Source organism: Coptis chinensis, chromosome 7 (assembly GCF_015680905.1).
Source record: "Coptis chinensis isolate HL-2020 chromosome 7, ASM1568090v1, whole genome shotgun sequence".
Taxonomy (NCBI): domain Eukaryota; kingdom Viridiplantae; phylum Streptophyta; class Magnoliopsida; order Ranunculales; family Ranunculaceae; genus Coptis; species Coptis chinensis.
This window is the reverse complement of record NC_141462.1, coordinates 51,868,894-51,880,602: the sequence shown is the minus strand read 5'-3', so window position 1 is coordinate 51,880,602 and position 11,709 is coordinate 51,868,894. Positions and strand designations below refer to the sequence as shown.

Sequence of the window (11,709 nt, the reverse complement as noted above, 5' to 3'; positions counted from 1 at the left end):
CACGCAATAGGCCTATAATCATTCAAACTTGTCGGGGTCTGTATCTTAGGCACAAGTGATATACAAGTAGCATTTACTTTCTCGAGCATCCCTACGCCCTAAAGTAATTTTGAACTGCCCTAACAAAATCATCTCCCACAATTCGCCAGGCAGCCTTAAAGAACAATGAAGAGAATCCATCATTCCCTGGGGACTTATCACTATCAATACACGACAGCGCCTCAATAATCTCATCTCTAGAAATCACTGCTACCAACCGTTCCCTGGTGTCATTACTGATAACTTTTTGCGGCTGTATAGTATCAAAGCAACTAAAGTCTAGTTCCTGTAGGTTCTCTGGCGCATAGAGTTCCTTGTAAAACTGCACACATTCAGCCCCTATCTCATCCACATCCTCTTTTATACTTCCTAGCCCATCGCTTAGACATGTTATCTTATTCACTGCCCTCCTTGTTCGTATTGACTTATAAAAATACTCGTATTATTGTCCCCATTTGTGATCACCGATCTCGCGACTTACGCCTCACACACTCTCTTCCTCGATTTCAAGACACTTGACATATTCTTTGATGCATATCCTCTCTTCATCAATCCATTTCTCGCTTGGCTGGCCGCTCGTTTTGCGGTTTTGTTTGAATAATATCCATCTCCTCCTTTTTCATTTGTGCTCTCGTCTTGACATTCCCAATCCTTTCTCTGTTCCATTCAATCAAAGCCCCTTTCACAATTTTCAGTTTTCTCATAAATACATACATCGGATTTCCTACAACCTCACTCCCCCAAGCTTGCTGGACTGTTTCCACAAACCCATCCTCTCGAGTCCAGTAATTAAAAAACCTAAAAGGCTTCTTATTCTGGCCCTTCTGTTTTGTAGAGTAAGTTACCATAGATGAATGGTCTGATACAGTACCCGGATTCAAGAATTCAGCTTCGACATCCTCAAACTCATCAAGCCATTCTGCATTCACCAGTACTCTGTCAAGCTTTCGCCAAATTCTAACCCCTCTCCTGTTGTTCCATGTTAGTACATTTCCCTTGTATTTCATATCTGTGAGTCCCGCCATAGTAACACATTGTAGAAAGTCAGTGTAATGGATCGGATGTGTTGGTCTCCCTCCAACTCTCTCCTCTGAACTCAGAACTGAATTGAAATCTCCTAATATCACCCAAGGTCCATGATATGCACATGAGAAGTTAACTAACCTGTTCCACAGCTCTCTTCTTATCACCAAATCAGTGCTCGCATATACAACCGTGACCATAAACACCTTACCACTAGTAAGCGTTACCTCCCCCGTTATATACTGCAGGTCCCTCTCTATAACTCTCACCTTGCACATTCTTGCGTCCCAGCATAACCAAATCTTTCCATTTTCACTATACATATAATTATGCTCCACATTCCATCCCTCGCAACACTTTCTAACAGTTTTATCCAAATTTTTTTGCTGAACTTTTGTCTCCACCAAACCCATAAGACTGAGTTTATGCTTCTTGATCATCTCTCTGACTTCTATCTATTTAAATCCCACATTCAGCCCCCGCATGTTCCAGCATCCAATCTGTATCATTTAAATAAATGAGGGTGTATTGATTGGGCCACCTTTGCCAATTCTTTACTACCATTCAGTTTTATACCCTTACCCCTCAGTACTTCCCCTCGATTCATGCGCACTCCACGACCCAATGGCATCCAAATTCGTTCTCATGGGAATATTTCTGTATCTTTTCGCCTTTGGACTCACACTCGTGCTGCCTTTGTTCATATTTCCTTCACTAACATTTTCGATATCAACCCCTACTTGTATATGATGCTCTGGTCGTGCTTTTACACTATGTCTCCGTGAAGGTGTTTCCCACCCTTCTTTGTCTCCATCTTGAACAGTAACCACTTCTTGCACTTCTTTAACCGCCCCACCTTCTTGCCCTCCTTCAGTTCTTTTACTGCTATCCTCTCTTTGGTCGTGTAACTGTTTAATCTTATCATTCTCCTCCCTTTCTGTTTCTGTGTTATCATCAGCTCCTATTTTTTTTCTCCCTTGTCCACACTCTGCTTTTCAGCCACAGCCACTTCCTTCTTCTGAATCCACACACCTTGTTTTGGATCTATTTCCTTCTTCACCTTATAAGCGCATGTCGTGTTTGTATGACCAAACACTTTGACAGTGGGAACATTTGGCAGGCCTCCAATTATATTCGAACTTTACTTCAAAAGCTCTTCTTTGGTCCAGTACTACAGGCACACTCTCTGGATACTTACAAGTCGCTTTAATCTCTATCACTACACCATAACAGCTTTTTTGTGACACTGGGTTTTTCTGGTTTGTGACGCCAAATTGGCGTCAGGATTTTTGTGACGGCATTTTGGCGTCACTAAACTGGTAAAGCCGTCACCAATAATTAGAGAATTATTTCAATTTAATGTTATGGAATTTTACTAAATAAAGTGACGGCAAAAGAGCGTGAATAATGAAAATTACAATTAAGGGACCGCGTTTTCTCGGAAAAATTACGACCCAAACACTGCTCTCTCTTTATCTCATCTTCTTCACCACTCTCTCTCAACTTCCCATCACTACCTCTGAAAAAGATACATAAACCTAGAAATGATGGTTGGCCTATCACCGTGAAACGATTGAAGTGTTTAGATCTAAAGCTTCGAAATTTCTTTACTGTCAAGCCATTAAACGCGCTGAAGAAGGAGCTCAAAGATGTGATTGATTTAATGGAGAAAGGTACTGACGCCATAAAAGTTTGTGATTAATTTGAAATCAAGTTAGGGTATTCAATTTCTAATTTACTTAGTTCGTTATTCAGTGTAATCTAGTTTGAATTCATTAATGTTTGGTGTGAAAAAATTGTAACTTTACTGTCATGCGTGATTGATTGAATTCGGTCAATTTATGTTTACTTTTGTGTTATTGGATGGAGGAAAAGTTTGAACAAGTTTTGCAGTTGATTTATTTTTTTTCTTATTTGCTTATAAAAATTGATTCTTTTTTGTGTGGTTGGGTATTCTGAGTGGTGTTTGTTTAGTTCTGGATGGATTTCATTTTGGATTTTTTGAAGCATTTCAAAATAACCATTCTACGTTATTTTGGTTGCATTTCAGTTGGCTATCAAGAACAAGAAAGATGGGGAGTGGTCGTTATTTAAGTTGGAAGAAGAGTTTAGACTATGTAGAAGAGGACCAAGTGATGGACATAGTAGTGCCAGCATCACTGTTATCAATTCGTCCACCACAAACACCAAAAGAACTTATGGAGTTCTTATCAAGATCATGGAGTATCTCTGTTGAAGAAATCTCAAAAGCTCTTGCTCACAAACAGAAACCGTTTGTTGTGGACATGCCCCTCTTTCGAAATGAAGAGATGGTTGATGCACCACAATATGTAAGATCGATCTTTCCTTTGTGTAACTATTTGTCTTATTGATCAGTGTCATTAATATCATATATGACTTCTCCATTTTTTGTTATTTTCATTCTATTAGATAAGAGAACCACAGCATTGCCAAATCATTTACTAGCAATGTATAACTAGTCTGTATTGCACTGACACTTTTAATTGGTCGGGTTTATTATAACTTAGTCACCACTTCAAGTTTAGTGAAGATACCAGTTTTGGCTTCAAATAGTTGAGGGCTATGTCTGCTATGTTTCAATATTCTGCGCTGCGGCGTTAACATTCGCCCAATACACAAATGCAATATGTATTAAGAGTTGGTTATCCCAAAATCATCATGAAGTAGTCTGACAAAAGTTTATGCAATGTTTCACTTCTATCACTTTTGTAATTTTTATATTAGTCTTCTTGTAGTTGCTAATTCAAACTGGACTTATTATTTATTTAATTTTTCTTAAAAAACATCTTGAAGAAATCTGTCCAGTGTGTTCACATAATGTGTGAGAACACGGTGCAATCACTCTGCTGCAGTTATGCAAACTGGTTAATATGGTTAACACCAGGAGAGCTAGCTCTGTTGGAAAATGGTTTCATAACAAGGAGTTTAGGAACAACAACAAAGTTAAAAAGAAAGAGAGAGCACGTGTTGATAATGCTCGAGTACATCTTTGCCTTAAAGCGTGGTTTGAGAGTTATTGGCGTTAGTGGCGCGGGCTGCAAATGAGAGAACTCCAATAACTCAAAAATGGGAGCAGCTGTGACATCAACTCACGGAGCTCTTAGCATCACATTGTCTTGAAATTGCAGAATCAGCCGGTCTGCAGATCATGATCGGGTGGCTTCCGTTGTAAGGTCGGTTGTTGTCATTAGAACCCGGGGGATCTTATGACTCTTTTTGCGCTGCAAATGCAAATGTAACTCCACTTAATTGCTTAGTCTCTTGTGGACTTTTTTGAACAATTATGGCATGTAAAACTTCTCATTTTATTGAAGAAAAAACGCTTTTTTGAATGCTTCCACGCCTTCGGTAATGGATAATTAACGGTGGTACAATTTTCTATTGCTAAAGCTTTACGAGGAGCTGTTGTGCTGAAAGCAAGACTGCCAAAAGAAGCAAGGAACAAAGCAACCATTATTCCCTATGAAAGGGGTCTTACAGAGATTTGTCATTCTGAACTGGAAATCATGGATTCTCCCTGCAAGGGAGAATTACTTCTTTGGACACAAACATGTACTATTTTCACGATAACGGTATTAGTTTTCTCACACTTTCTAAAAAGGGGGAAAGAAGTTTCCTGAGAATGAATTGAGAACTGAGACATACATGTATACAATAGTTAATGAAATGTTCATGCTAGGCTAGCAATCCAGCATATAGGAAGTGTGGCTACCATAAATTACATCTCTTGTGAGATTCCATGATATATGATGATCTATACTTTCTTAGTGGATGATTGACAATAAATTAATTGTGTAAAGATATTTAGAGTGGTAACATAATTAGAGTATTACAGCAGAGAATTTTTTTGAAGAGACGGTACTCTGAGTAACATTGGGCAAGATTTCACTTAATCGCTTAAATGAGTATTCTGCTTGCGTTATATGTCTTTGCAAGTATTAAGTGGAATCTCAAATATTCAATCCATTCATGAAACAAATAATGGACCTGGCTAACTCATGGCTGGACCGTAGTACTTGTTTTTTACATTCCTATTTATCGTGGTTATCAGCGGATCACTGATATCGAATATGGAGCAAACCAATCTTGTTACTTTTCTAGGTGCATCTCTAGTTTTGAATGAATAATTATCGTCAAATTATCGTTATCTTTTTCATTTCTTACTGCTTTAGGTCAAATAAAATTTTGCATTGGTAGTCTTGTATGTTTTTGTCCATTTGTATTGTAATTGTCTTAAGGAATCAAGTTTCCTGCATTGCCTTGTTTATTTTTTTCTAGAACTTGTTTGATTGTTTTAACACAAACCAAGTACTATTGCTAAATTCTCTAGTTAGCGGATAGAAAGAATTGTACTCAGATCTAGATCGAACTCTTATATAATTTTGCATTCTGAAAGTCAGATGTTTGATAATGGACAAGGCAGGTATACTTCGTTGGAAAAGGGTCTCAGTTTACATAAATAAAAGTTGGGGGAATTTTTTGTGCATTGTTTGTGATTGAAGATTGCTGCAAACTTGGAAGGTGTACTGAGCAACAAGGTGAAGGGGAAGCTGCCTTGTTCTGTACACTCTGCAATGCTGAGGTAGCTTCTACTAGTAGAAGTTCTTGTCTTAGTCTACTGTTAATGAGTTTTGGAACTTTGATGGACTTGGTCAAACTCATTTATTATGTATCTGAAAAGCGAGCTATCTTCTACTATTTCAATTATTAAGTAGGACAAACAAGTAAAAATATTTTACAGCTTATCTGCAAGAAATTCAGAGTTGTAATACCTGAATGTACAGCTTTGTGCATGTTCCAAGCCTTACCTCGTAATCAGGCCCAAAATCCATATACCATCTCATAGTCAAGCATAGTTTGAGTTCACTTAAAACACAAGTGTAACACTCAAAAGTCAAGCCCATTCTGTAGACCTTTGGAATAATAGCTAGGAGCCTAGTATTATTAATTTAAATACTCTTGGTACATTAATTTTCATACAACGTCTAAATAAAGTTGGTTTTTGAGTAATTAAAGTTTTTTTTTTCTTTAATATTGTTTGTTGTCTTTTTTTTTTTTATTATTTATTTACTTTGTTTGTTGTATTCCCTGGGTGATGGTTTCAACTTTACTGTTTTTTATTTGGGAATTGGTTTTTTAAAAAATCAAGAAAAATAGCTAGACGTAAGGGACAGGAATATATTTTCTGAATGAGATGGAAAAGCATAATTTTAAACTTGACTGTTGTAGTTAGCTATTCCCTGATACAAACATTAATGCTAAAAACAAAAAAAATTGGTTACTTCGTGTTTGGGCCCGAGCAATGAACTGGATAAGGAATAGCAATAACTAGATTATTTTGTTTGGTTGGCTTAAAAGATTATGGGTTTCACTAATCACTACAAATTCTTGTTTTGGAGCTGTTTCATCTCGGTATGAAAAAAAAGTAACTGCTTCTGTTTTGGAATTATAAATTCTCATAGCCCATATGGAAACTCAATATACTATTGCATTGACATTGCTTCATGCATCCATATTACGGATTTGCTGTTTTAACACGGTCTTGTGACATTTATTTCTTCAATCTATTATTATTTACAAAACCTCTTATTTACGTTGCAGGTGCAGAAATTCAGCAAACATTGCAGACGTTGTGATAAATGTGTGGATGGGTTTGATCACCATTGTCGGGTAATTTAATCAATGTGGATACGTGATAAATGTATATTATCTAAATAATTGATTGATCAGAATATATAAGTGATTAACTCTCTAAATTATTTGCATGAAGTGGCTTAACAATTGTGTTGGGAAAAAAAAAATTATGTGACCTTTATATCACTTATGGCTACAAGTCTCATTTGGGTATGCATCAAAGCTATGTCATCTTTCTGCGTGTTTAACTGAGGCCTTGCTTGACTTTTTATAATTGATGGCCCTCATGTTTTGGTTTCAGCTTGTGATTGAAGCTGGTGTTGGTATTGTTGTTCTTGTGAATTGCTTCGTGGATAAGCATGATATGAATAGGCAAATAAAGGATAAGCTTGGAGATCGTTTCTCTCGTGCACCATTTGCAACTCTCATGGTATATCTCCTATGTCAAACACCTTGAATTTAAGGTACCCTTCGTATACACAAGAATAAAGACTATTTGATCGCCTATGGTATACACGCACCGCATGGGCCCTTTTGGGGGTGTGTGGGGGGGGGGTGGTTTGCTAGTATAAAATGTAACTATTTAAGTATTTAGGATAGCTTAGCTACTGCAATCCACTACACCATAATTGTATTTTTGTGACAGAGGCTTTTGGGGATTTTTGACGCCAAAAGATGAGAATGCAGAACAAAATTCTAGCGTTACTAAGAATAGTGTTTATATGATGTAGTGTTGTGACAGTGTATTTATTAATGCAGGAGTTCTCTTTACTACCCAAAATCATCCAAAAACCAAAAATCTAATGGTAAAGACTTCTATCTGAATCTATTTTCTTGCTTGTTTTGTATATAGAATATTTTGATCCTTTTGTAATGCTTCATCGTTTGTATGCTTTCCTGTTAAACATCCTTGTAGTTTTTTATTTATTTACTGATTTTAGATTTAATACTAGCCTTTTACTTTCATGGATGGTATCTAGTGTGAAAGTAAGATTCATGTGCAACTTAGGGTTTCCACATCTTTATCCATATTTCTGATTCATATTTTCCACACAATCTGTTGGTTTTCGTCTATATCTCAATAAACATCCACGACACACATAGATTAATTCATTTATCATAAGAAGTGAGGTTGCATTTCCATATCATGCAATGTTGAAGCTTTTGGTTTATTATTCTAACTGGTAAAATATGTTGATATATTGTTTAGAAAATTGCTTTGAGAACCGTTTTCTCTCCACTCATAGGCAATTACTATATCTATTTCCCACTTATAGTATATGTGATGCTTGTGATATTAAATTACAAGTATGACAAAGAAGCCAACATATCTAAGTTCTTTGAACGCAGAAAAAGAAAGGTCTTCTTTGATATCAAATAGAGAATTTATAGGGCAATGCACATGGTGCCTAAGTGAATGCTCAACGTATATATGCATGACACACTTAAAAGCCTTTGCATGTGTGGAAATTCAAACAACTAAAGTATCTTGCTGTTAATCAAGAGCTGCGGACAGATGATGGTTAGGACCTTTTGAGTATGTTATCACACACTTAACAGTTGGTGTAGATATTAAACTTGCTGTTGCATCCTTATTTTCATAGATTTTATGCATACACTGATTTACAGCCAGAAGATTTCTGGATTGGTTCATGAAAGAAAGGGATCTTGGTTTTTGCTTTACCAGAGAGCACGGTGTGGCGAATCTGGTGGTGACTTCAAAATCCATTTTCATGACCTGCAAGGAGATTTCTACTGGTATACAAGTTATTTTCGAATTTTCTTTTTTCTCACAAGTCAGTTAAAGATCAATGTGTAAATTTTTTGTAAAAGTTTATGAGGTATACACTAGTTCTAGGAAAACCAACTATGCATCATCCTTTATATGCTTATTCAAAAAGATTGCTAGTGATTATTTCTAGCGCGCATAAGATAAAAAACATGTAAGAATATGTTGCTACTTCCATTTTTAATAAAAATAGCCATTAATTCTCAGAAAGGCTACCATTTGAGCAATCAGAAGAAAAGATATGCCTATTGTTGCTTGATTTCCCTCCATATCTGGTGCTCTTCTTGTTTCCTCTTCTTGAAGTTCAGTTCTCATGCAATATTTATCTTTTTCTTTTCAGTTGGTTGAATGCCACACACAATGATGAAAAATAGAAAAATATTAGAAACCTCAGATCTTGATGGGTTTAACAAGGTACAACATCTCATGCAACACATTAGACATACTAGGAGCATCCCATTGGTCATGCATCTTTTCTCAAGGTGCTTCTCTTGTAGTCTGGTTTCACCATATTTATGGTATAATAACTTCTTTTGCAGAGGAATTTACCATCTCCAGGATTTCAGGTTGAAATTGTGCTGATAGATTATAATGGTGAAGTTCTAGCAAGGCCCAAAACTGAAACAACCAACAGAGAAGTGAGTGGAAATTCTAGCTATGGTACATCATATGGTGTTCGTCCTGCACCTTCTAACTCAAACAAGGGCTCTAAAGACCACGATAAAGATGATGTCTTTTCGGATAGTGAATCAGAAGACAATGATGCCTTCTCGGATAGTGAATATGGAAGTACAAAGTTTTTGAGATTCGGTATTTCTTTCTAGGTAGCTAGTTGTAAACACAATGTAATATAGCATAGTACTTTCGCTTGGGAAATATAAGTATTTAGTCTTGTAAGTGACTTCATAATTTTGAAAGGGATTGAATGAATATTATACATTCTTAAATGGGATTGATGGTGTAATTTTGTATTCTATAGAGTGAGCGATGTTTTAAATGAGTTCTTTTACAGGGTGCAAGACTGTAAGGTGGATGTATAGCAACTAATTATATATTTTTTTTCTAAAATATATTAATATTTTGTGATGTCATTTTGTCATTTTGGATTATTTTCGTCAAAATTAACGCCATTTTGACGCCACTAAATTTAGTGACACCAAATATTTGTGCCAACGACACTATAAAATGGTGTCACTAAAATTATTTGTGACGCCATTTTGACGTCACAAAAAAGCTGTTTTGGTGTAGTGTATACACACCCTGGCATAAGATGTTCGCGACATATTCTTTGTTGGTTTGTCAGTAAACAGGGGGTTACCAACAGCACTTGCAACTTGACTAAACCCTTCTTTTGTCCACATCTCCATTGGAAAATTCTTCATGATCACCCAAATAGGAATTGTCTTCAGTTCTCTTGTCTCTGACTCAACAAAAAGTTTCCATGGCCTGACTACAAACAGATGGCTAGCAATATGGAACGAACCAATGTCTAGCACTGTATGTCTATCATCCTCATTACTAATCTGAAACATGAACATATTTTCTCCATACGGTTTCATTATGAACTGATTCTTCAATCTCCAAGTCCTTGACACCATCTCCTTAACATACGAGAAACTCAGTTTCTTCCCAACAAAACTCCCTACTATGACATTCTCAAACTTTTCTTTTATTTTTGCAAACTGGGTCGACTTTACATGAATCACTGGCCTGCCATCAACAATGGTGGGTGGCACATAAGATAAGGACTCTTGTCCAACAGCTTTCCGATGCAGCATGCTTACCCAAGTACCCTTCTTTTCCTCTCCTTCTTGAGCAAGATTAGGCTCTTTCCCAACTCCTACCTCTGACTTCAAACTCTCCATATTCTGGCTAGTGTTTGGTTTCGAATTCACCTTTGCTACCATAGCTACCATCACTTCCCCTTCCTCATGTTTCGAACTTTCTTCCAGACCCACTTTTGCCGGACTCTCCTTTATGGCCTCCTCCTCATTCAAATTCATAGCTACTTGCCTGAATATGAATCCACCATCGTCTTCTACCCCAACAATCCGTGATGTTCCTTGTGTATTCTCGGCCTCATATTTGGTATCAGAGCATTTGGTTAGCTTAGACTTAGGTGAGTCTAGGTGATTCTCGGATCGTAGTTTATGGGTAGTGTTTAAGGAGTTTTATTTTCAAAACTATTTCCGCTAGTTGTTTTACTTTTACAAATAAAAGAAGAGATATAGAAATAAAGAGAGAGTCAATATTTTTTTGATTGGTTTGTATGTGTGATGTGTATATTTATATTAGTTACTCTGGTGGAATGGATAGTAAATGATTTTATTTTTCCTTATTATATGAGGAGTGGGTATTTGTGTAATATGTTAATTATTAATGGATTTGATCAAAATGATGTGTGCTGCTATAATGTTGTTTTATTGTTGGTGATCATTTTCACGTGGAGTATGGATTAAGTATGACCACATGTCTGTGAACTTTGTATTTGAGTGGTATGATATTATTCAAGAAATAATAAGATATTTAATCTATATTGAATGAGTTGTATTATCTGATGGCTTTGTGACGTACTGAGTAAGGAACTAATTGCCTCGGTGTTGGAGGAACTATCTCGCCTCACTCGTACACTTTAATGGATGAATAGTATTTTGAAGTATAAGAGATTAATTTGTTATATGTGATTAATTATAAATAGAAAGAATAATAAATAAAATATATGTGTATTCTTTTTGAGACGTGTATACTTGCGTATACACGTGTATTCTTTTTGAGATGTGTATACTTGCGTATACACGTGTATTCTTTTTGAGATGTGTATACTTGCGTATACACATTTTTATATTATTGTATATAGGTGAACTATTACCGATGTGATATATGATTGATTAATATCGTTAAATTAGTTTCACATGATTTTTGCATATTCGAGTATTTATTCTGAATTGTTTTGTTTCAGTCTATATGATTTTGATAGATGAATATGAAATATTATTTTTTGGATACGTGCTATATTTGATCCAGTTGCAAGCATGAATTAGGATTCAAGGGTTGTTTTAAAATTTAATATTTCTAGGAGCATGACTAAAGTAAATATAAAGTTTTATTGTAGTATCAATGACATGAGTGACATTTTGTTTTAAGTGTATTAGGACACTAATTTCATTTTATGCATGATATGAAAGACTCCCTAATGTTTTATA

At 36.0% G+C, this 11,709-nt stretch overlaps 3 long non-coding RNA genes across 5 annotated transcripts; all 3 read left to right on the top strand.

Annotated features, from left to right (window-relative positions):
- The first annotated feature begins 2,504 nt into the window (after positions 1–2,504).
- LOC147487875 (uncharacterized) lies at positions 2,505–4,066 on the top strand. The gene is made up of 3 exons (XR_015201384.1): positions 2,505–2,735; positions 3,113–3,392; positions 3,936–4,066. It is a non-coding gene; the product is annotated as an uncharacterized LOC147487875 (long non-coding RNA).
- Positions 4,067–4,453: 387 nt separating this feature from the next.
- Positions 4,454–8,404, top strand: LOC147487874 (uncharacterized). 2 transcript variants are annotated; one of them, XR_015201383.1, is made up of 7 exons: positions 4,454–4,635; positions 5,507–5,665; positions 6,685–6,753; positions 6,854–6,927; positions 7,019–7,147; positions 7,477–7,523; positions 8,347–8,404. It is a non-coding gene; the product is annotated as an uncharacterized LOC147487874 (long non-coding RNA). The 2 variants fall into 2 exon arrangements; XR_015201382.1 differs by having other exon boundaries at positions 5,503–5,665.
- Positions 8,405–9,407, top strand: LOC147487873 (uncharacterized). 2 transcript variants are annotated; one of them, XR_015201381.1, is made up of 3 exons: positions 8,405–8,475; positions 8,847–8,920; positions 9,046–9,407. It is a non-coding gene; the product is annotated as an uncharacterized LOC147487873 (long non-coding RNA). The 2 variants fall into 2 exon arrangements; XR_015201380.1 differs by having other exon boundaries at positions 8,434–8,920.
- The last annotated feature ends 2,302 nt before the right edge of the window (positions 9,408–11,709 follow it).